Source organism: Carya illinoinensis, chromosome 8 (genome assembly GCF_018687715.1).
Source record: "Carya illinoinensis cultivar Pawnee chromosome 8, C.illinoinensisPawnee_v1, whole genome shotgun sequence".
NCBI lineage: Eukaryota > Viridiplantae > Streptophyta > Magnoliopsida > Fagales > Juglandaceae > Carya > Carya illinoinensis.
Window position 1 is genome coordinate 30,864,837 of NC_056759.1, and position 24,187 is coordinate 30,889,023.

Sequence of the window (24,187 nt, forward strand, 5' to 3'; positions counted from 1 at the left end):
CTTTGTGGATGTAATTGCGACAATCCTTCTCCAAAAATGGGAGGTTCTCAAACCCACCTGCTCTTACAACAAGAGATCCATAACTCTTATTCAGTCGGATGTCAACTACGTCGTTTGTGTCTAGGACCCTTTTAACGCTCTCACTCACATCTCTATTACATCGAAACAAGCGACTCTTTTTTGGGCTTAGTCTGTGATTATGTGTATTATAGACTGTTGTCAACCGCATCTTCCCCTCGACTCTTAAGGCATTAATCTTTGCCTTACAGTCCGTCTTTCCTGTTGGCCGAGGGTTGGCTATATTGGAACTCTTATTCTGGGCCTTTCCTCCCCGTGCACACCTAAGGGTAACATATCTGACACATTGATCTTTTGACCTCTCACTCCTTTAGGTGATCACCCCAAACCTGTTCTTTTTAGCATAATGCAATAGCTCAACAAATCATCAAATGAATTAAACTCCATCCCCGACTTGGGCTCCTTGATGATATTATCACCATCTGATGATGGACCTACCTGTGGTGTACCGGTAGTGCCATCATCAGTTTCCTATTCATTTGGTCTATCCATGATATTCTCTTCATCAACTTTAGCGGAACTACATGGCTCTTCAGTTTCCATACAATCGGGTGTATCTTGATCACCAACTCTTGTACTCGTTGCGGAGCTTGTACTGATAATTGGCCTCGGAAGTCCCATCCCATATTGAAATGGGTAACCAACATTCTGCTTAAAAGAAAAAAAGAAAACGGTTAAACTACTTTAAATAAAAATTATTAAATAACTACAAATCCATAACGATTCAAGTTGAAAAACCACCTGAATATTGCTTGGAATTTGGTTGCCAGCTTGATATGGCAAAAACGTTAGTGACCATTCAGGCATTGGTCCAAAGTAACCGTGCATGTAATTTGTAAAGTTTACTAAACCAGTTTTAAGAATGTCCTAACATAAAAATAATAATGATAATTAGGATGCTAAACTATAATACCAATAAGTTTTACAGGCTCAAATAACATACTGAAGTGGGGGGATTTGAGCTAGATAGTGTACGCGAAGATGGGTGTTCTTCCCCTTTTCCCATGCCCTATAAAAGTTGTTCAATATCCAAGGTTAGTCTTTGATAAGGTTTTAGGAAAATTATATCATGAATGACCAAGAGAGAAAGTGATGACTAATCTCCTTTGCTACTTCTTCTATGAAAAAAATAAAATAATAAAACAATACTACATGAGATTTGTTTATATACTTTTAAAAAGCATAGAATACAAGATTACTATATTTTTAAAGTGCACCAAATAATAGCACATCAATAAAAATCCAGCCTCATTTAAGAGAGGCAATATTTTCTTTGATATTTCTAAACATTTCATAGCCAGCTCTTGGAACAAAAAAATAATTTTACATCTACTTATATATATATAAAAAAAAAAAAACCACCACAATATTTAACAACTAAACCACAATAATTAAACCACAATATGGAACTAGAAAATTAATATTTTCAGCCAAAATATTTCTAAATATTTAACTATATTTTCAGCCAAAATTTTTTTATTGTTAAGTAAATCAATAGAAACATGCCATCTTCATGAACAACCAAGGTAGTAGGGATTACTAAACCAAGTAGAAACATGTCATCCTCTGTTCATCCAACTAGAAACATATATTTAACAATACCTAACCCACAATAATTAAACCACAATATTTAACCTCAAAATTAATATTTTTAGCCAACAAATTTCTTCATATCTAACTGAATGCAATGCAAAATTTTTATATTGTTAAGTAAATCAATACATGCTTTATTGTTTATCAATAACCATTATTTATTTAAGCAAATGTAACTATTATTGCAGATTGAAGAATGACTTGGGAGCTTACGGATTAAACTCACGCAGATGCTCCACGCAGATGACCCACGGAGCTGACCCACCCACGGACCTGACCCACGAGATGGATGACCCGATATCTTGGCCCACGAACCTAGCCCAAACCGTGGCAACGACGCTGACCCAAACCGAGCCCACCACACTGACCCAACCCAAACTGAGCCCACCACACTGACCCAACCCAAACTAAGCCCATTGCACTAATCCAAACCGAACCCACCACACTGACCCAACCCGATTCATAGCCTTGACCCACACCAATGAATGCTCGACCCACTCCGTTTCTGCACCCACACCAATGAACAGCCCATGCAGTAATGCCGTGAGCTGGAGCTGCTTTGATGGGAACCTCTCGCACCAATGACTATAAGAAAAATAGAGCGAGAAATATGAAAACTGAAACCCATTCTACGTTTTGACCCTTTTTTTAAAAAAAATATTTGACGTAGCATGACGCAACGTTAGCCGACTATATCCCACTTATAATTGACGACTGTCAGTAAAACTATTGGCCTAATTAAGACCTTAAATCTTAAAGAAAATGAGGTCAAAGAAGGCGGTAGCCGCATGAGCATGGACTCTTTTCCTACTCCTAGAGAAAATCACCGTACCCACAAAGTGACAAAAACAATAACTTTCAGCTACAAAAGATGTAGCATATAGCTGCTGCCCCTTAAGTTTTTATATTTATTTTTAAAATGAATTTACTTAAAAATAATTTTATATATATTACTATATATATTTTTTTATTTTTTAAGAATATTTAATTATACTAAAAAATATAAAATAAAAATATATATATATTTTTTAATATCGACTACCGCCCAATATTTATCGCTAAACAGTACAGTAACCAACTCCTTTTTAAAATGTTTTTACCAGTCCAGCATGGCTGGGCTTCGGTAGCACCGAATCCTCCGCCAACAACTATGCATTTTGACCATTTCAAACTTTTTTTTAAATAAAAAAATATAGAAATATTTAATGAATATTTTTATCATAAAAAATGATCAAATTTTAAGATTTAGTCCAAGCTGTAGCTATGGGAATGGTATTTTATAAAGAAGATACAGCCAGGTTTCAAATTTAAAAAAAACAAATAAACAGTGGAAAAGGGAGGCCAGGCTGTGACATGGTTGTCTTTTAATACATTATTTTAATCACTCACATACACATCTCCGTAATCCCTAGAAAAAAAAAGGATTATGAATCCAAGATGTGGCCTTTGTATATCTTTTTCGTGCGTTCTTGGCTCCCTGATTTGGGTATATTTTTTGTTGGATATATGTTTACTATTCTCTTATCACATCTTTACTATTTTAGTATATTTGAAATTTTTATTTTTTTATTAATTTTTTTTAAGTATTTTTTTAACATTCTTAATTATTAAAAAAAATTTTAAAAAATATATAATCTCACTAATAATCACTTTTTTAACTATTAAATAAATAAAAAAATTAAAAATAAATAGTAAAATAGCAATAAGAAGATCATTATTACTTTTTATTTGAAAAATATTAACACCAGTCCATCCAACGTTCATCAATTATCAGCCTGCAAATAATTAAGTGACACCTAACTAGGCTTTTCACCGTAGCTATCTTGTATATGCACTACAACATATTCTCAACTATTGGCAACCCCTTCGTATCCCCCTCGAACTCCTACATTTAGCCCCCAAATCTTTTCCCCGTACCCTATTTGTCTTCTACTATTGAGTGGGCAGCTATGGTGGTGGGCGGCGACAATTCGGTGGGCGACGGAAAGTGTGGTGGGCGATGGCAATTGGGGGTGTTATGTACGAAGATGGGTTTTTTTTTTTTTTTTTTTTCCTGTAGAAAAATTTTACCCTTATATGTTGTGTTTTGCCTTCTGGTTTCTAGCAATTATTCGTTGACTATAAATCGTGGTGAGAGGCAGAGGAGTATGATTGAACAATGGTGCTCAACAAAATGGCATGACTGGTTGGCATTATCTGTGGTTTAGGAGAAAGGCATGGAAGAGCTACTGGACATGGGTTGCTCTGTTTTGGAGTGTGAAAAACAAAGGTTTGCCATATGATTGAGCATAATTTTCTGTTGGTGCATTGTTATACGTTATGTGATTTCACTTCTCATTTTTTGATTAAGCCCTCATTGAGAACTAAGTTTGTTGATTATTTTAGCATTTTTGTTTTCTTCTTTTCTGTCAAATGAGGTGGTGGTTTCTTTTCAGTCATTCATCTGGTTGTCTTTGTTTTGATCACGTGGGATGGTTATTATCTGCCTTTTGGTCACCTCTAATTCACATTTCTTCATAGAGGCAAATATATGAAAGAAAAGAGGATCGGCCTGGGTGATGGACTGCGATGGGGGGCAATGAATGTCGGTGTCGGACTGGTGGTGGTGCACTGGGGGCGGTACTGGAACTCTGGTTTTTAAGCGGCAGTTTTAAGAAAATGGAAAATCTCCTCTCGGCCTGGGCTTCTTCCGCTTTTGATTTCAGTGTTTTACCATGTGCATAAGTGTATTGTAAGTTTGGTGTAATTTGTGACGTGGCAGCAGATGTGTAGAAGGCTCTTATAGTAAAAAAAGCAGGCCGACCGCATAGAAGTGTGACTATTTTTATTTCACTAAAGACGTGTATAGGCTAGCCAGTGAGATAAAATTCAATGTGCTATGTAACAGAATTGTGGAATAACCTAAAAAAAAGGGTAGGGAACAACCACAAACAACTGATCATCGTACCCCAGGTTGCAGTGGTTTTCCTCTCTTTGTTTGCAACTTTGCAGCAATGAGACGTGCAAAAGAACCTAGACAACTCTTCCACTTTCAAATGGCCACTCAACAGCTACTTTCCCCAAGACCCATTCTCAGAGTCCTCACATTCTTCTTCACAAGACCACCATCCCACAACCAAGCTCAGGGGTGGTGGAGCTTCATGGAGGAGAAAGAGCTTCGTGGGGGCGATAGAGCTTGGTGGTGCGACGACGTTTTCCAATTGTGACTGTGAACGACCTGGTTTGGTGTGGTGGCAGACTGGTGCAAAAAAAAAAAAAAAAAAAAAAAAAAAAAAAAAAAGATGAAGTTCGTATGTTTTGACTTCTCACGTTCTCATGAGAAAGGAACCTTCCTTGTTATAATTAGAATAAACCAATTTTAATGTGTACGTTATAAAACTTCGTACGTATCTTATTTTCATGGTGGCTGTTAGACGCCCAACCAGTCAGAAGTGGAATTGATAATAAAATCCTCTATAATTCTGTAAATATAGGTACGTTGTCGAACTATGTTAATTTTGAATCGTCATGTAATTGATTTGCTTGTATTTGCTTTTATCACTTGATCTTCGTGATTCTTTTAGGTAACAATATTTCTTGTCGACATTTATATTGAATATATATATATATGTATATATATACATAAGGAATACTGCAAACCAGCATACCAAATTATAAAGAGAAATTGATGAATTTATATATAGCCTCTCAGAAACTACAACACAAAGATCGATAGACACATAAACTGCAAATTTAAAACAAAGTCTACATGTACGCACGCGTGAATTTAACTGATGATCACCAGCCAAGAACAACTTCGAGCATGATACTATTTATAAGCGGGAAATATTCGTACGTGCATGTAATTACAGGCCGATGATGATCAGCAGAGAAATAAGATGGATGGGTCGCAGCAACACTCGTCAATTACGAAGCAGCAACAGAGAGCCGCTAAACTGCAAGAAAACAACCAAAAAAAATCATTTTTTTAAAGATTGAGGACAAAATAAAGCATCTTCAGGAACTCTTTATTCTTTTATTTTTTATTTTATTCTGTAACAGATCGAGAGATCAGCTATGGCAGTCTACTGCAGACACATGCATGGTGATGGTGAGACAGTAATTTACCATCCCTCAAGGAAACCTGGTTCTGATCTCCTGGGTGGTGCAGCAGCATATTGTGGAGGTGCCATCACTGGGGGTCCTTGATAATAACCTGGAAAGATTACCCCCAACCAAGTTGACAAAAAATGTAAACAAATTGATTTAGAAAAATTCATTGATTTCATCATATTCTCAGAGCAACGCCAGGAAAATCTTTAAGACCACCAAAATTAATGCTGAATTCTTCAAAACTAAAACCAAATATGAAACTAATTAAGTGAAATGACAAGCATATATATTAACTCATGCAGAAAAGCATGTACGTAGCAGCAATCACAGAAATTTCTATTTTAGAGCTTTCCCACTCAAACAAAGGAAAAGTTCAACCCTTTTTTAAAATCTAGTTTTTAGTTAGTACTTCAACCCGTGATCGGACAAGAAAAATTAAAGGCTTTAATCCGAAAATTCAGGTGATATAGCAGAAAATAAAGAGAGATCAGAAATTAGGAGAGAAAACAAAGAAAGAAAGAAAGGAGAAAAGGAAGCTGGCATACCTTGGGCAGGGTAAGCATATGGGTACTTAGGGTCGTTCATCACTGCTTAACACACAAAGAGTACTAAACCTTTTACTCCTCTGAAGCACAAAGAGATCAAACAACTGGACAATGAAACTCTGAGAAACCTCAGCTATATTCTGGGTTTTATATCAAATTAAAAGGAGTTGGTATCATGCACACGCTAAAACACAACCACCCCAAACATCAGTGTCTCACATGATCTTTTGACGTTAGTATTATATATGTTTTGAAAAAGTAGAAGTTATTCCTTCTCTCTCTTATATACTTTCGTTAATTATATTCTCTCTGATCTACATTTCCTCCCATTCTGTTCCTTCTGTATCCTTCCTTCCACGTCAATCTTTTTCTTTCTTTCTTTCCATTTTTGTTTTTAATACTTTAGAGCTATATTTCACATTCTGGCCAATTATTATGCAGTACTTTTTCGTAGCTTGAAAACTATATATATTTTTCAATTAAAAGTTATAAAAAATTAATTACAGCATCAGAAATTATTTCCTCCTAACAAAATACAATAACGTGTTAACAAAATACAATAACGTGTAAAGATATTTACGATATTCTTCCAATTTTAGATAAAGGCAGTTTAATATCACGATGTCTTCACCTAAAAATAGACAAAAGCATCAACAAATGATCAATATTTTGGCCCGATCGATCGAGTGTACGTACGCAAAACTGATGAAAGAACTGCATCCACAACAGATTTACCTAATATTGGTCAATATTTCTTGAACAAAAAAAGGGGATATTAAACCATGATCTAGGCCTGACGCCTTCGATCGTGGGGGGTGCAATACTTGTGACAAGCAACAGCATATATATAATCCCAATTTTGGGCAATTTGAATATTTCAAGTCAAGAGAGTTGTTCAGATTCTTCTATATATCCTAAGTAACAGGTCAGTTAGGGAAAGGGAAAATGGCTAAATGCATGGGAATGCAGCCTATTGCGACAGGAAATTGCATGTATCTATAGCTAGCTAGTAGTCAAAAGGGATTGGATCCATCGATCATCTGGTGCATGCATTCATACAGTACTGTTCCGCTTTCGGTCATATGATCACCGAAAGAGGAATTTATCAAAAAGGAAACTAATTGACAGAATGTCTGAATTTTCTAAGTCGCAATACCCCCATTAATATTAGTGGACACAGAATTGATTCCATCTAAAATATTTCATTCACATCATGTATAGTGTCAGTGTTACGCTCTAACATTATAAAGTTGAGCAACCCTTAAAATAATCTCAGTACAGCAATTTGAAACCTTAAAGATAAGGAATTATTAAAGATCATGAATTCGATCGTTTGGATAGGCTTAAATGGAGAGAATCTAGATAGAAGTCTATGGAAATTTACGCATTCCCATCCCAACGTCGTCCTTATTTTGGAAGGGGTGTGGATTCCCTTCTGAAACTTCCAACCTCATTTGGAATGTTAATTTTTTAATCATAATTCTAATTGTTTTTAGTTATTTATATAATTTTATTTATCTATAACAAAGAACGTACTCTGAGAGACGAAGAAAGAGATGCTCCAAACCCATACATGCAAATCTTTTCAAATTCAGCTACCGTCACTTGTTTCAATTATTTTTTATACTGTATGTACATGTTAGAGCGCTATTTATTAGTCACATCGATGGATTGAATAAGTTTAATTCATTTAGAGAAGCTTTATAATCATAAATTTTTTTTATAAAAATAAAATTTACAAACTCATGACATGGCATGTTATATACCACAAGCCACATGATATGTGAGTTAATTTCTTTTGTGAAATTCTTTAATTTTACGTTCAAAGCATTTTTTTATTTTAAGCAGATAGTGGTGTTTATTTTTTATTTAATAATTAAGGAAGTATTTTTTAATAATATTATAAATTTAAAAGAAAAAATAATATTTTACACTATCTGAATCTCCATGTGTGTCCGTAGAGCCACTCTTCTATTAAAATAGTTAGCAGTAACCTGAGTATCATTTATTAGTGGGGTTTTTTTTTTTTGGAATAATTTATTGCTGGCTTTAATAGTAGGAAAGTTTATTCCATTAATTAGACCATAGTTTAGGCCGCAATTTTCCTTTCAAATTAAATAGAAGTAACCCCAGTCTCAAGTCTCCTCTTTAACGATCAATATTGTACATATTTTATGTTATCAAATTGCTTTTTCCGGCCACGTACACTATGGTACAAATTCCATCTACTTTATTTTAAGAATCCGGGTATATTATATGTATCAAATACATAAAAAGTGAGTCGCGAAACCTCCTTGAACCCTCGCAGGACAAATTTTTGTTAGTTATAAAATTTTAAATATTATTTAAATAATTAAGTTCACATCTTTCTATTGGCTTAAATTTTTGGAATAAATAATTATTTCACATAATATAAAACCTAAGTTTGAGTTTAAATTCTGACTATACATGCACTTGTTAAGGCGAAAGATTCATCACAAACACAAGCTGCCGTATCAGAAGGAGACTACATGACTGACTACAATACATGCACAAGCAGAGAATCAATCCTGCCTCAGAATAGTCTAGAATTAATGATATACAATATTGCGAAAATATTATGTAAAATACAGGTGTCACTTTTTGTATGGAATATGTTGTCATTAGCTTTTGTCTATATATTGGAATGTAAAGAGCATGATATGTAGTACTGATTTAGAAGAAAAATTCTAGATGCAGTCCCAGTTAGAGGCCTGCGTGTGCACGAAGTGAAACGAGTCGTTTCATTTAAGTGAAAAAATGTATAGAAGTAAAATCTCTCGTTTAACTTGACTACTGTTTTAATTGTTCAACGCTTCAAGAAGAAAATTGCTCTGTTTTACTGCTCTGTAGAACTTGATTTGTTGCTCTATATCTCATAGCCAGTACCATGCATCATCATTTGTAAAAACAAAGGCGATACAACAACACTTCTTCAAGCACGGTGCCAGGCAATCAAAAAGACTTGGGTTGTAAAACTTACCAAATGCGAATCCATCTGAAAATGGCAAACCCATTTTGTGAATGATATTTTTCAGATTGAAAAGATTTTTAGAGAAGGAACAGACAATCAAGTTTTTCTCGTTGGAGACTAAAATTTCGGAAAGAAATTCAACTGGATCCATCTTTGAAGTGGTTTGATTTTAAGCATCTATTTTTTGGAGGACAAGATCTCTTTTCAGAGCACTCAAATGCTTCGAATGAAACTATACATGCCGACAGTAGTAGAGGAGATGTAGAGGGAACTCAAACAGTGAAGATCTGTTTTCAAACACTCAAACGCAAGGCTACTTTGCTTTGGGTCGCCATGTTTGGGCTCAGTTTCTAGGACGAGAGATAAGAATCAAAGTGCAGAGTTATGTCGAATTGCTTGAGGGAGGAAGATGAAGTAAGGGGTATTTTTGACATTTAATTAAAATTATGAGGGAAATGACATAAATATCCATTTCGTGCGCACGCAAGCCCCCTACGGGGACTGCACGTAGCACGGCTCGATTTAGAATACTGAAAAATATTCTCCAGTTGAGGCATTCTACCAAACATAATCTGCACACTCAATTTTCTGGGTTTCAACTTGGTAGTGACCCACGTCCTTCCATAGCAAACAAATTACTTTTCCATTCATCTCCCAACCGAAATGGCTTTCTCTGAGTCCTCTGAAACTCCTCCAATCTCCATTACCGAAACTCCTAGCTCCAACCTCCATTACCAATCCCAATATCATCAACTCAGCCAATCACTTTATCACCATCAAACTTACTATTGAAAACTATCTCTTATGGAAAGCTCCAATGGTTCATTTTCTAAAAGGAAACCAACTCTACAACCATGTGGATGGATCTTCATCCATGCCGAATCCCACCATTGATGGGAAACCGAACCCAGCCTATATGAAATGGCTTCTCCTCGACCAAATGGTGATATCAGCCCTAAACTCCTCCCTGTCTGACCACGTATCGGCATAGGTATTGAACTGCACCATTGCACGGGAAGTTTGGCACACTATACAAGAGTTATTTGTAGCCCAATCCTCAGCACATGTGATGCACACTCAATATCAACTGGCTACACTAAAGAAAGGTGCTGAGTCTATTATAGAGTATTACAACAAGGTGATGTTGTTGGCTGCCACTCTTGGAGCTGCAAGGAAGGTTCTTTCCCGTTCTAAATTTTCAATATTTTTGTTGGCTGGCCTTGACAGTGACTATGACTCACTGGTCACTACTCTTACCATTCGACCAAAACCACTTACCCCTCCTTAGCTTAATAGTTTCTTGTTGAACCATGAGTCAAGGCTTTCCCATCAAACCAACACCCTACTAGTAACCCGATGTTAGCAAACCTTACTAGCACTAAAACACCCTCCCCTGTTCCAAGCTTCCAACGTGGTAGAGGGGTTCGTTCAAATATGTTAGGCACCTCCCCACCTCCCCAAGCATCATGCAGCAAATTGCTGCAACGTAGTGATCTGCTCTCCTATAAATAGGAGAGCTTAAGTGTGTGGAGTGTGCAGCAGAGAGTGCATACAGAGTGTAGAAGAGAGAAAGAAGAGAGGAAGAGAGTGAGTGAGCAGAGAAAATTTTTCTGTAAAAATTATTTTCATAGTGAAATTATAGCATCTGTGGACGTAGGCAATTGCCGAACCACGTTAAATTTCATCCCTCCTTTATTTAGAATCGTCTCTGTGTCAGAACTGCTCCCAACAACTGGTATCAGAGCACTGGTTCGAGCTGTCCGAAAATTTAAGTTGTTCAAAATCAATTTTTGACAACTCCACGGTGTTCCTCGCGTCGAGACGAATCCGTTGCTGCAAACAGAATCGAAAACGGAGGTCGGACGAGGCTACATGTGCCCCTAGAAGATCGGCGCGTGCATCTGCTGCAATCCACGCGCCCCACACACTCCGGAGGTTGAAGATGCGTGCACCACATGCGCCCACGCGCCCCCCACGCACGCCAGAGGTTGAAGACGCGTGAAGGACACGCGCCCACGCGCCCCCATGCGCGCCAGAGGTTGAAGACGCGTGAAGGACACGCGCTCACTCTCCCCCACACGCACAGTACTGTACGCGCATGTATTACACGCGCCCACGCGTTGCCCACGCGCACTGTGCAGCGCGTGTATCTCACGCGCCAGAAAGATTAGAACCGTCTATTTTTCAGATCTGTTTTCGGATAGATCTAAGCCATTTGGAGTCCGATTTCAACGATCAAATAGTACTTTCCAACTATTTGGATCATTCCGGACTCATCCGTACGGTCAAAATTTTGATATTCGGCATCAGTACATTGGATCTGAACCATCTACGTGTTGCAGATCATTTTTGGGCTAGATCACGCCAGTTGGAGTTCCATCGCGACGATCAAATAGTGCTGACAAACTATTTGGATCATTCCAGACTCGTTTCCAGCTAATTCGAGTGTTTCGGACGCAACGGTGATCTTTGTTTGTTTGAATTTGAACTCATTTGTAAAGTTATGGCTGGAGAAGAAGCTAAAGGTGTTGGTATCGAGAAATTTGACGGTACAGACTTTGCCTACTGGAGAATGCAGATAGAGGATTATCTCTATGGGAAGAAACTACATCTTCCACTCCTAGGAAGAAAGCCAGATGATATGAGCAATGAAGATTGGAATTTCCTTGATAGACAAGTGTTGGGAGTCATTCGACTAACACTGTCAAGATTAGTTGCACACAATGTGGGAAAGGAAAAGACCACAGCGGATTTGATAAAAGCTCTATCAGACATGTATGAGCAGCCATCAGCCAATAACAAAGTGCATTTGATGTACAAGCTATTCTACTTGAGAATGGCAGAAGGAACTCCAGTTATTCAGCATCTGAATGAGTTCAACACCATCATCAATCAATTAGCTTCAGTGGGAATTGAATTTGATGATGAAGTACGTGCACTGATTGCTCTAGCTCAATTGCCAAAGAGCTGGGAGGCCATGAGAACAGCTGTTAGCAATTCTTATGGCAAAACAAAGATGAAGTATCAAGATATCCGGGACCATATTCTTAGCGAGGAAGTTCGCAGAAGAGATACAGGAGAAGCATCAACTTCCAGTTCTGCCTTAAACCTCGAGACGAAAGGTAGATGAGCTAGTAGAAGTTCAAATCGGGGCAGATCAAAGTCCCGAAGAGGCAGAAGTAAATCAAGGTCTGGAAAACACGTACAATGCTGGAGTTGTGGCAAGATTGGCCACTTCAAAAATAATTGCAAGGAAGCAAAGAAGAAGAATGAGCATCACTCTATTAATGCCACAACAGAAGATCTCCAAGATGCCTTACTCCTTTCAGTCGACAACCAAATTGAATCTTGGGTGTTAGATTCAGGAGCCTCGTTCCACACTACAACACATCGAGAAATCATGCAGAATTATGTCACTGGTGATTTCGGGAATGTGTACTTAGCAGATGGTGAAGCGTTGGAAATCGAAGGCATGGGAGATGTACCAATCAATCTGCCCAATGGAAGTGCATGGTTGCTACAGAAGGTGCGACATGTTCCCAAGCTCATGAGGAACCTGATTTCTGTAGGACAACTTGATGCTGATGGGCATTTGGTACTATTTACCGGTGGCACGTGGAAGATAACAAAAGGAGCTATGGTAGTAGCTCGAGGCACAAAAACAGGTACTCTATACATGACTTCAAGTATTAGAGATACTATTGCAATTGCTGATGCAAATGCCAACCTATGGCATCAAAGGCTTGGTCACATGAGTGAGAAAGGAATGAAAGTACTATTATCCAAGGGGAAGTTACCAAAGTTGGAATCAACTGATTTCGACATGTGTGAAGGTTGCATTTTTGGGAAACAGAAAAAAGTTGGTTTCCTGAAAAATGGTAGAACTCCAAAATCTACAAAGTTGGAGTTGGTGCACACAGATTTGTGGGGGCCATCCCCAGTCGCTTCTCTTGGAGGATCGCGGTACTATGTTTCATTTATTGATGACTCAATCAGGAAAGTATGTGTTTATTTTTTGAAAAATAAATCTGACACATTTGATACTTTCAAGAAGTGGAAAGCCATGGTTGAAAATGAAACAGGCTTGAAGTTAAAATGTCTGAGGTCAGACAATGGAGGAGAGTACATCGACGGAGGGTTCAAAGAATTCTGTGCTGCAAATGGGATTAGATTTCAGAAGACTATTCCCGGGACACCGCAGCAGAATGGCGTAGCTGAACGCATGAACAGAACTCTCAACGAACGTGCCAGAAGCATGAGGCTGGATTCAGGATTGCCTGAATGTTTTTGGGCTGATGCAATTAACACTGCAGCCTATTTGATTAATCGGGGACCTTCAGTTCCCTTAAAGTTCGATCTACCAGAGGAAGTCTGGAGCGGAAAGAAGGTAAATCTTTCCCATTTGAAAGTTTTTGGCTGTTTATCATATGTTCACATAGATTCTACTGATCGTAACAAGTTAAAAGCCAAATCCAGAAAATGTTTTTTCATCGGTTATGGTAATGAAGAATTTGGCTATCGATTTTGGGATGATAAAAATCGCAAAATCATCAGAAGTAGAAATGTGATATTTAATGATCAGATTCTGTATAAAGCTAAGTCACAAGCTGAATCTGAGGAACAGCCAAAGAAACTTGAGGTTGTTGATTTTGATGTTACTCGAGTCAACACTGATCAGAACGAGGATCAAGAAAATGATGATACACAGATCGAACAACGTACACCACTCACTGCTACTCGAAGATCTTCAAGAACAATTAGGCCACCACAGCGGTTCTCACCATCTCTATACTACATCTTGCTAACAGATAGTGGTGAACCAGAAAGTTATGATGAAGCTCTACGAATTGAAGATTCGATCAAGTGGGAGAAAGCCATGCAAGATGAGATGGAGTCACTGATGTCAAATCAGACATGGGAGCTAACTAAGCTTCCAAAAGGCAAGAAAGCTTTGCACAATAAATGGGTGTACAGAATTAAAGAAGAACACAATGGTAGCAAGCGCTACAAAGCCAGAATGGTCGTGAAGGGGTTTCAACAAAAAGAAGGTGTCGACTACACAGACATTTTCTCCCCAGTTGTAAAATTGACTACTATCAGGCTAGTGTTGGCAATTGTGGCTGCAGAGAATCTACATCTTGAGCAGTTAGATGTGAAGACTGCATTCCTTCATGGTGATTTGGAGGAAGACATTTATATGCACCAGCCACAAGGATTCTCAGTGAAGGGAAAAGAGAATCTAGTTTGCAAACTAAAGAAGAGCTTGTATGGCCTAAAACAAGCTCCACGACAATGGTACCGGAAGTTTGACAACTTGATGTGCAGTAATGGATTTACAAGACTGCAGGTTGATCATTGTTGCTATATGAAGAACTTTGACAACTCTTATATTATCCTACTATTGTATGTGGATGATATGCTCGTTGCAGGGTCAAGCATCGAGGAAATCAATGAACTGAAGAAGCAGTTGTCAAAGTGGTTTGAGATGAAGGATTTGGATGCTGCAAAACAAATCCTTGGTATGAGAATTATTAGAGACAGGTCTAATGATACTCTCAAGCTCTCCCAGGAGGAGTATGTGAAGAAGGTGCTCAGAAGGTTTAACATGGACAAGGCGAAACCAGTGAGCACACCCTTAGCTAGTCACTTTCAACTAACTAAGGATCAGTCGCCAAAGACGGAGGAAGAGCAAGAATGCATGGACAGAATAGCCTATGCATCTGCTATTGGTAGTCTTATGTACGCCATGGTCTGTACAAGGCCAGATATTGCACAAGCAGTGGGAGCTGTGAGCAGGTACATGAGTAATCCAGGAAAGCAGCATTGGGAAGCAGTCAAGTGGATTTTAAGATATCTACAAGGCTCTTCAGATACGTCACTATGCTTTACAAAAGCAGGTTTAAAACTACAGGGATATGTAGATGCTGATTTAGCAGGTGACGTTGACAGCAGAAAAAGTAGAACTGGATTTGTGTATACGCTGGGTGGTATAGCTGTATCTTGGGCTTCTAAGTTACAGAAGATTGTTGCTCTCTCAATTACAGAAGCGGAATATGTTGCTATAACTGAAGCAGGGAAGGAAATGGTTTGGTTGCAGTCATTCTTGGAGGAATTGGGAAAGAAGAATGAAAAAGGCATTCTGCACAGTGATAGTCAGAGTGCTATTTTTCTTGCAAAGAATCCAGCCTTTCATTCCAGAACAAAACACATACAGTTGCGATACCATTTTATCCGATCTCTTCTCGATAGTGGACAGCTGATACTTGAGAAGATTCGAGGAACAGAGAACCCAGCAGACATATTCACAAAAGTAGTTACTGCTGACAAACTGAAGCTGTGTATAGCTTCAGTTGGACTTCGTACTTAAAGGCATGACTTGAAGTTGTTGTGATAGTTGCTATGAAGATATGTAGACTCATTTGTCTCCAAGTGGAAGATTGTTGCAGGTGGAGACAAAAACAATGAACAGTGCACCGAAAGACACCGAATGCACCGTTGCACCATTTGCTCTTTTGTATTGTTAGGCACCTCCCCACCTCCCCAAGCATCATGCAGCAAATTGCTGCAACGTAGTGATCTGCTCTCCTATAAATAGGAGAGCTTAAGTGTGTGGAGTGTGCAGCAGAGAGTGCAGACAGAGTGTAGAAGAGAGAAAGAAGAGAGGAAGAGAGTGAGTGAGCAGAGAAAATTTTTCTGTAAAAATTATTTTCATAGTGAAATTACAGCATCTGTGGACGTAGGCAATTGCCGAACCACGTTAAATTTCGTCCCTCCTTTATTTAGAATCGTCTCTGTGTCAGAACAGCTCCCAACAAAATAAACATTGTCGTGGTTGAGGTCCACAAAATATGTTTTCTCACCACATGGACCATAGGCCACAATGTCAAGTCTGCCAAAAATATGGCCATACAACCCTTATTTGTTACTACAGGTTCAACAATCATATCAAGCCCCACCTCCCTCCTCCTTCTCAGCTAACTTCACCACCACAACCTCACCCTCTTCCCCTCATAGTTCCTGGTTTCTAGACTCCGCAACCACTATCGATTTCACAGTAGACTTCAAAAACCTAAATTTGGACTCTATATCATATCAAGGGCCTGACTAAGTCAGTGTAGGAGATGGTTCGACATTACCCATTCAACATGCTGGTTCTGCTAACCTCTACTCCCCAACTAGCAAATTTCTTCTCACTCAACTTTTACATGTCCCTTCCATTACTAAAAATTTACTTTCTGTTTGCCAGTTTTGTTTAGACAATTTAGTATTTTTTGAATTTTATTCTGATTATTTTTTTGTGAAGGATTTACACACCCTGGAGTCTCTACTTTAGGGAACCGTTAGAGTTAGATTGTATGTCATTCCAGAGGATGGAATGGCCACTCCTCCCTCCATGGTTCAGCCTCTAGTCTGTGTTAGAGAAAGAACCAATCCTCACACTTGGCACATGTGACTTGGACATCCCTCTTATAGGACTACTCTGCATACTATTCGCCACATTCAGCTTCTAGTTAATTCTAGCAAATTGACCAGCGTGTGTTCGGCTTGTTCTCAAGCAAAAATGTATGCCTTACCTCACTTAGTTTCTCCTTCCTGCTCTAAGACACATTTTGAATTACTTTTCATAGATGTTTGGGGGTCTCGCCTATTTTATCCACTAATGGGTGTCGATTTTATTTATCCATTGTAGATGATCTCACTAAATGCATTTGGTTATTTCCTCTACAATCAAAATCTAATGTCTTTCCATTTTTCTTGGCCTTTTTACAATATGTGCGCAATTTTTTTTCTGTAAGTGTAAAATTTGTGCAAACCGATGGAGGGGGCGAATTTCGTCCCCTTCAAAAAAAATTTCATTCATGCGGAATAGTCCATTGTCTAAAATGCACCTACTCTTACGCTCAGAATGGGAGTGTTGAATGACGTCATTGACACATTGTTGAGACGGGTCTTGCATTTCTTGCTCAAGCTTCAATGCCATCACACTATTGGGTTGATGCTTTTCAAACCACTTTTTTCTTAATTAATCACATGCCAACTCCTCTTTTAAAACATAAATCTCATTTTCAACTCCTTTTTAATTAATAACCTGACTACAAATTTTTTCGCACATTCGGGCCTAATCTACGCCCACTCAATAAACATAAAATGGACTTTAGGTCCAAATTACGTGTATTTATGGGTTATAGTCCAGACCACAAGGGGTACCGTTGCCTCCATCTCCCTACTGGTTGCTTATACATCTCACGAGATGTGACCTTTAATGAGGCCCACTTCCCTTTTGCTGATTCCAGTCTAACCACCACCTCACAAACAACCAACCCATAGCCTCACTCAACTGGACTTCACCTATCTTGGCCCCACTTGTTGCCCACAACAGAGTCGCTCCCTCACACAAACCCAAGCCCTCTTGCTTCTACACTTGGCCCCTCACAACCCGAAAGTGTTCCACCCTAGAATGACGCAAGCCCTTTGAGTCCCGTAAGGTCTTCACAATCTGCAACTCAGTCTCGTAAGGTCTACCCAGGCATCGTCTTCCTTACATTCCCCATCTCCCTCCTTAGTCGCAGCTCTACCTCGTAGCCATCTCCCCATGGTCACACACTCCTAGGTAAACACGTATCGCCCTATCCATAGAACTGATGGCACAATTCCTTGGCCACCAATGAAACACTCCACTTCACTCACAATCTCAAACCCTAGGTCACACCACCCTACCATTCTAGAGGAACCTTCCTCTTACACAGAGACATCCAAATATCAAGAGTGGCGTGAGGCCATGAACACAGAGTTTCAAGCTCTGTTGAAAACCCACACTTGGGACTTAGTTCCATCCTTTGCCTTGTTTAATATTCTTGGACCCAAATGGATTCTAAAACCGAAAGAAAAGCGGATGGTTCTTTTGAGAGGCGCAATGCACACCTTGTTGCCAAAAGATTTCACCAACAAAAAGGGATAGATTACATAGATACCTTTTGCCTTGTGGTAAAACCGGTGACAATACTTTCACTGGGTATGTGGATGACATTATTTTCACTGGGTCCAATTCCACTCTCATTTCAAATTTTATTAGTGCTCTAGGTGCCTCGTTTCTGATCAAAGATTTGGACCAACTTCATTACTTTTTGGGTATTGAAGTCAGCCGAAATTCCAAAGGCCTCTACTTGAGCCAATCCAAATACATTTCAGATTTGTTACATAAAACCAACATGCATAATGCAAAAGCTATTTCAACTCCAATGTCCACTTCTGTCAAACTCACTGCACTTGATGGGGTAACTTTTGAGAATCCCCAATTATATTGTAGTGTGGTTGGTAGTTTACAGTATTTGTCTTTCACTCGTCTTGACCTTTCTTTTGCAGTTAACAAAGTTTGCCAATATATGCATTGTCCAAAAATTCCTCATTGGTAAGTTGTCAAGCTCATTCTTCGCTATCTCAAACACACTGCCACTCTTGGTCTTCATTTCTTCGTCTCACCCTCCACCACTCTTTCTGCCTTCTCTGACGTTGACTGAGCTAGGTTCCCCAATGATAGAAAGTCCATTGGAGGGTTTTATGTCTACTATGGAACTCATCTTGTGTCATGGGATTCTAAAAAGCAACCCATCATTTCCCGTTCGTCCACCGAGGCTAAATAAAAGTTATTGCAAATACAGCTTGTGAGCTCTTATGGATTCAATCTCTCCTAAAGGAACTTGGAGTTTACTTGCCTAACCCACCCACCTTGTGGTGTGACAACTTGGGTACAACATACCTCTCGGTAAATCCAGTTTTACATTCTCACACCAAATATGTTGGGTTGGATTATCATTTTGTACAAGAAAGGGTAGCTGCCAAATCACTTCAAGTCGCATTTGTTTCCACCAATGACCAAATTGCTGATATTCTCACCAAGCCTCTTTCCACCTCTCACTTTCTCCTACTTCAATCAACCCTCACCTTGTTACTGGTGCCGCTTGAATCGAGGGGGGTTGTTAAGGAGAAAGATTCATCACAAACACAAGCTACCATATCAGAAAGAGACCACATCGACTACAATACATGCACAAGCAGAGAAATAATCTTGCATCAGAATAGTCTAGAATGATATACAAAATTGAGAGAATATTTTGTAAAATATAGGTGTCACTTTTTGTATGGAATAGGTTGTTATTAGCTTTTGTCTATATATTGGAATGTAAAGAGCACGATATCTAGTGATTCAGAATACTGAACAATATTCTCCAGTTGAGGCATTCTGCCAAACATACTTTGCACACTTAATTTTTTGGTTTCAACAACACTTCATCTCTAATTTAATTAAATTTGGAACTCATTTACGATTAGAGTGCACAAGTACCGTGTAGTCGCTTTGAAAAAGAGTGGGATTTACTATTAATAAATTAATGTTTTTTCATTGGGTCCTGTATTTATTCACTTTTTTCAAAGTGATTACATGCTGCTTGTACACTTACGACTACAACTATCATTTTTCATACTTGAATTCTATATTTTCACTTCCAAAGAAGCTTCCAATTAGTTAGGATATAAAGGCTAAGGGGAAGATGTAATGTCCAAATAAGGAATAATGTCGGAGGGGATTAGGAAAATAGGTTGGTTCACCTGCCATGCACCTTTGTAAACTCACTTTCTCACTCATAGGTTTGGATAGTGAAATGAGAATTTTTTTTTTTTTTAGATGAAAGTAAAAAGTTGAATAAAATATTATTTTTTTAATATTATTATTGTTTTGAAATTTGAAAATATTGAATTGTTTATTATATTTTATATGAAAATTTAAAAAATTTATAATTAAGAGATGAGATGATATGGGAATTTTATATCTCATCTTAGCTGTCAAACCTACTGACTTGTTATTATTGCTACCTTTCTTCTATCTTTATAATGCTTTTATTATCATTATTTGAGTATCAAATAACTCACAATATTTTAAAATATTTTATATCACATTAAGAGATATATGATGAAATATCCTGATCTTTATACTTTTTTTAATAAAAATATTAAAAAAATATATTCTAATAATATTTTATTCAACTTTTAAGTTAATATATAGTCTAGCTATATAAATATGTTCTCAAAATTAAAAGTACTATTAGTGCGATAGTAAATTAAAAATATATTATCTCCTAGCTATGCGCGCATGAATCGTCCTATAAATCCTAGCTATTTAATCTTTTGGAGGTGATGAAAGAATTATCATTCTTTTGAATAGAAGTTGTAATGCCTCAATGGAAGGCCCAAACTACATGGTGTATACTCTAAAAGGACTAGTCAATGATATAATTGAAACCCTATTAAAATATTATAAAGAGCAATAACTTCTCATTTCCAAACAATGTGAGATTTCATATACCAACTACCCTTATCCTTATCTTATCATATGGTAGAATTACTCACTAAAAAAACTAATTACAATTATTGTAATTCAAATGGTTTATTACATGCATGGAAGATTACATATACCACCTACCCTTATTCTTATCATATGGTAGAAGTATTCACTAAAAAGACTGATTACAATTATTGTAATTCAAATGGTTTATTACATGCAAGGAAAAAACATTTTCTAATGACTAAAGTACAAGTACTATTAGCGATGCATACATTGCTCCTCACAAACTGAGGTATCAGCACCATGATTTATTTTTGTGGAGTTTAAATAAGTATTAGAGATACAAACATAGTTCATGTATGTAAAGGAATGGGATTAATAATTAATGATAATACTTTATCCCTAGTCTCGCGGTCTTGTATACCATGTCCATCCCCGTATTGGTATATGCACTGGGCCGTCATTCATTGCATATTCCACAAACGCTTGTGAGAATGAAGAACTAGTAGCTCGTTCTTCGTTCATCTTCTTCCATGCTTCGCTAATCAAATATCTTATGTGCTCACGAGCGTCTTTTTCACTGGCACCAGTTTCGTTCATATAACATTGAATTGATTTAGGAATATCACCTCTCTTTAATTCAATCTGAGTTTCAAAGCATGTGTATAGAATATTATTTTCTAAACAAATTAAAGTGAAGTAATTGAAATAATTTCTTATGAAACCCTAAGGAATGTGCAATTTACATACCGATGATGTTCCAAGATCATTTGCAAGTCTTAAAATCATTGATGACCAATAGCTTACGTTAGTGTTATCTTCCATAGATGCCAAGGTTTCCTTTGTCATTGGAACCGTGGTAAAACAATACGCATGTGCAAGAATAACCGGTCCCGATATTGAGATCCATGCATTTTGAGAGTATTCTTGAAGTGTAGGTGTATATCCCATGTAGTACCACTTTGCCTCCACCAAATAAGATCTACATTGATCTATCCACTGAAACATTTAGAGTAAAACATTAATAAACTAGAAGAAGTATACATTCACAATTTCACATATTTAACAAACAAACAAACTAAGGGATATATAATAATCATAATGAATTTTGAGGTTGATGTCCTACGTCTCTTTTTAATTCTAAAAAGAGATACTCTAGATTCTCTGTAACTTCTCTGTGATTCTCTTTAAGCCCGCACCAATACTATCTTCCATCCTCCCTCACTCGAAGTTCTAGAAGAAAGCGTCTTCATGGAGGTTTCTCCATTCGTCCTTTCAACATCTCCATAGGATATCTAGGAGTTATTTTTCCTCTCTCTCCATCTTCGATCCTTGCCGACAATCCTTTCTCTCTTGCTTTTAGGCTTCTCCAACCTGTCCGGCCCCACCGCCCATGATATCTGATCTCCTTTACAACACTCAGTACTGTAGCTTCCTACTACTTACACTGATACCAACACTACCCATATCAATGTCCAGATAATTTGTTACTTACCTAACTCATGAATAGATCCCAAGGAAGATTCTACCACCCATGCTCTTCAAATATGAATCCGTACTAGCTGTTTATATTTGGAGCTTGAAGACTTTGTGGTTCCTTTCTTCATTTTTTGGCTGTCATTACTTTGTTGACTGTCTTTATGTGTTTATTAGAGTTATGATGATCCCCCCATTTTGTACCTTTCTCAATATTTACAGTATATACTTACATATAAAAAAGAATTTGAGGTCATACCGCTTTCCGAAGGTACTGAATGACATTGAATTCTTGTTCCTTGAGGATGTCAAAAGCCATTTCATTAACCAAATTATTGAGTGTAAGGAAACAGATCTGCATATAATATGGAAGCTGATCGATTCCATTGACATCCCATCTATAATCACAAGTAGTATACTTAAGTATATATCCATAAAAATAATCCTCTACAAAACATGATGTAGTAATAAATGATTGAATATTATTTATTATGTTTCATTTGTGTACCGATCATTTGATGACACGTCAAGGAATGTGGAGAGAATGATAATGAAAATTATTATAAAATAAAATTTTTCTTAATATTTACGAACCTTTCAATAATATCTGTGAAGAGCTCAAGTTCATCCAAAGATCCATATACGTCATAGATATCATCTATTGTTGTTATCAGGCAGTTGAGCTTTGTTATCATTCTCCTACCATATCCGAAGTGAGGTTGAAATGATTTGCCAACTGTCCATAAGAAATTCACCATCAACCTATCCCTTGCAAAGCCCATCTTTTCTCCAAGGCCAGTGCTCTTCCACCACCTTAATATATATAAACCAAAGAAGAGAATATTAGTTCTAGAAAAATAGTAGCAACGCGTTTTATTACCTTTCAAATAAACATGGGTACTTTTACCTTGACTCTTGTTTCAGATCTTGTTGATGGATTGCTTGTACCATGTTGAAATCCAATTCTGCAAGTTCTAACAGGACAGAGTTCATGCCTACTTCCCTCCTATATGTATCAATGAACCACCTTGCTTCCAACCTTAGCATCCTCCAATGCAATGGAAGCTCTAGGGCATGACTCACAAAAGTAGAAAGATTTTGATTTTCGTTTTGCTCCAAGTACTCCTGGAGTTGTTTTGTCGCAAATTCTCTTGCTTCGTCCAAGATAGTTTCGCCATCTATAGAAAGAAACGAGGCTTCAAATAAGTATAGCAAGCCCTTAGTATCGTCACAATGGCGTGCCTTGAACTTTCCCTTTTCATTCATGAAAATACTGAAAATTTCTGCAATATTAGACAAAACTGACATATTAATAACAATAATTTATAAATGATGCGTTCATTAAGCTTCCCATTATTATTTATTTTTACCAAAGCATATTTAAGTAGAATTTGGTTGTTAATTACCTTGTGGCACACTATATCCATGCTGTCTTAGTAGCCTAAATTCAAGAGCAGTGGCGTATAAGTTCTCCTTCCAGATATCACCTCGGTGAATTGTGTCGTACATAGCTTCCAGTGTGATCTTTACTTCATCCTCAAAGTGATACGATAACCCAAGCTTTTGTAATACATCGATCAGCTCAAGTTTCTCTAATGGACCTACTACTTTGTGAAACATTCTCCTAACTTCTGCCTTCAACTGATCAGCTCGTCTGGTGTATGACTCCCCCTTGAAATTCAAAATTTTCATTACTAATAGATTAATTTATTAAACATGAATAATGATATTAATATAGTCAATTATTTTACAATACATATGTTCTATAATTGAAACTAATATATAATATAAACCATTAATAATCAGGCCGTATAGTACCACATATTCGCTAGTCAATGACAAGATGTAGTCGTCCTTCCACAATGCAGGTTGATAATTAGCAGCTCGGCGAGTGGTAACGGGACCATCAGAGATTTCATTAACAGTACTGGCCATGCACCGGAGAGGACGAGGATTAACGGTGACACTTGTGGATGCATTTTTGGTTGTTATATGAGAGATCGTGTGAGTTTTAGACGGGAAATGTCTAGCGAAATTGCTAACAGGTAGCGAACTAAGAGTGTGAAGAGCCAT

The 24,187-nt window shown here is 37.6% G+C and overlaps 2 long non-coding RNA genes and 1 pseudogene across 2 annotated transcripts; 1 reads left to right on the top strand and 2 right to left on the bottom strand.

Moving 5' to 3' along the window:
• The first annotated feature begins 3,522 nt into the window (after positions 1 to 3,522).
• On the top strand, positions 3,523 to 5,238 carry LOC122318217. The gene is made up of 3 exons (XR_006244760.1): positions 3,523 to 3,690; positions 3,776 to 3,940; positions 4,192 to 5,238. It is a non-coding gene; the product is annotated as an uncharacterized LOC122318217 (long non-coding RNA).
• An 84-nt stretch (positions 5,239 to 5,322) lies between these two features.
• Positions 5,323 to 6,710, bottom strand: LOC122318215. The gene is made up of 3 exons (XR_006244759.1): positions 6,309 to 6,710; positions 5,779 to 5,866; positions 5,323 to 5,606 (listed from the first exon to the last, which is right to left on the bottom strand). It is a non-coding gene; the product is annotated as an uncharacterized LOC122318215 (long non-coding RNA).
• Positions 6,711 to 20,991: 14,281 nt separating this feature from the next.
• LOC122274602 lies at positions 20,992 to 24,187 on the bottom strand (annotated as a pseudogene).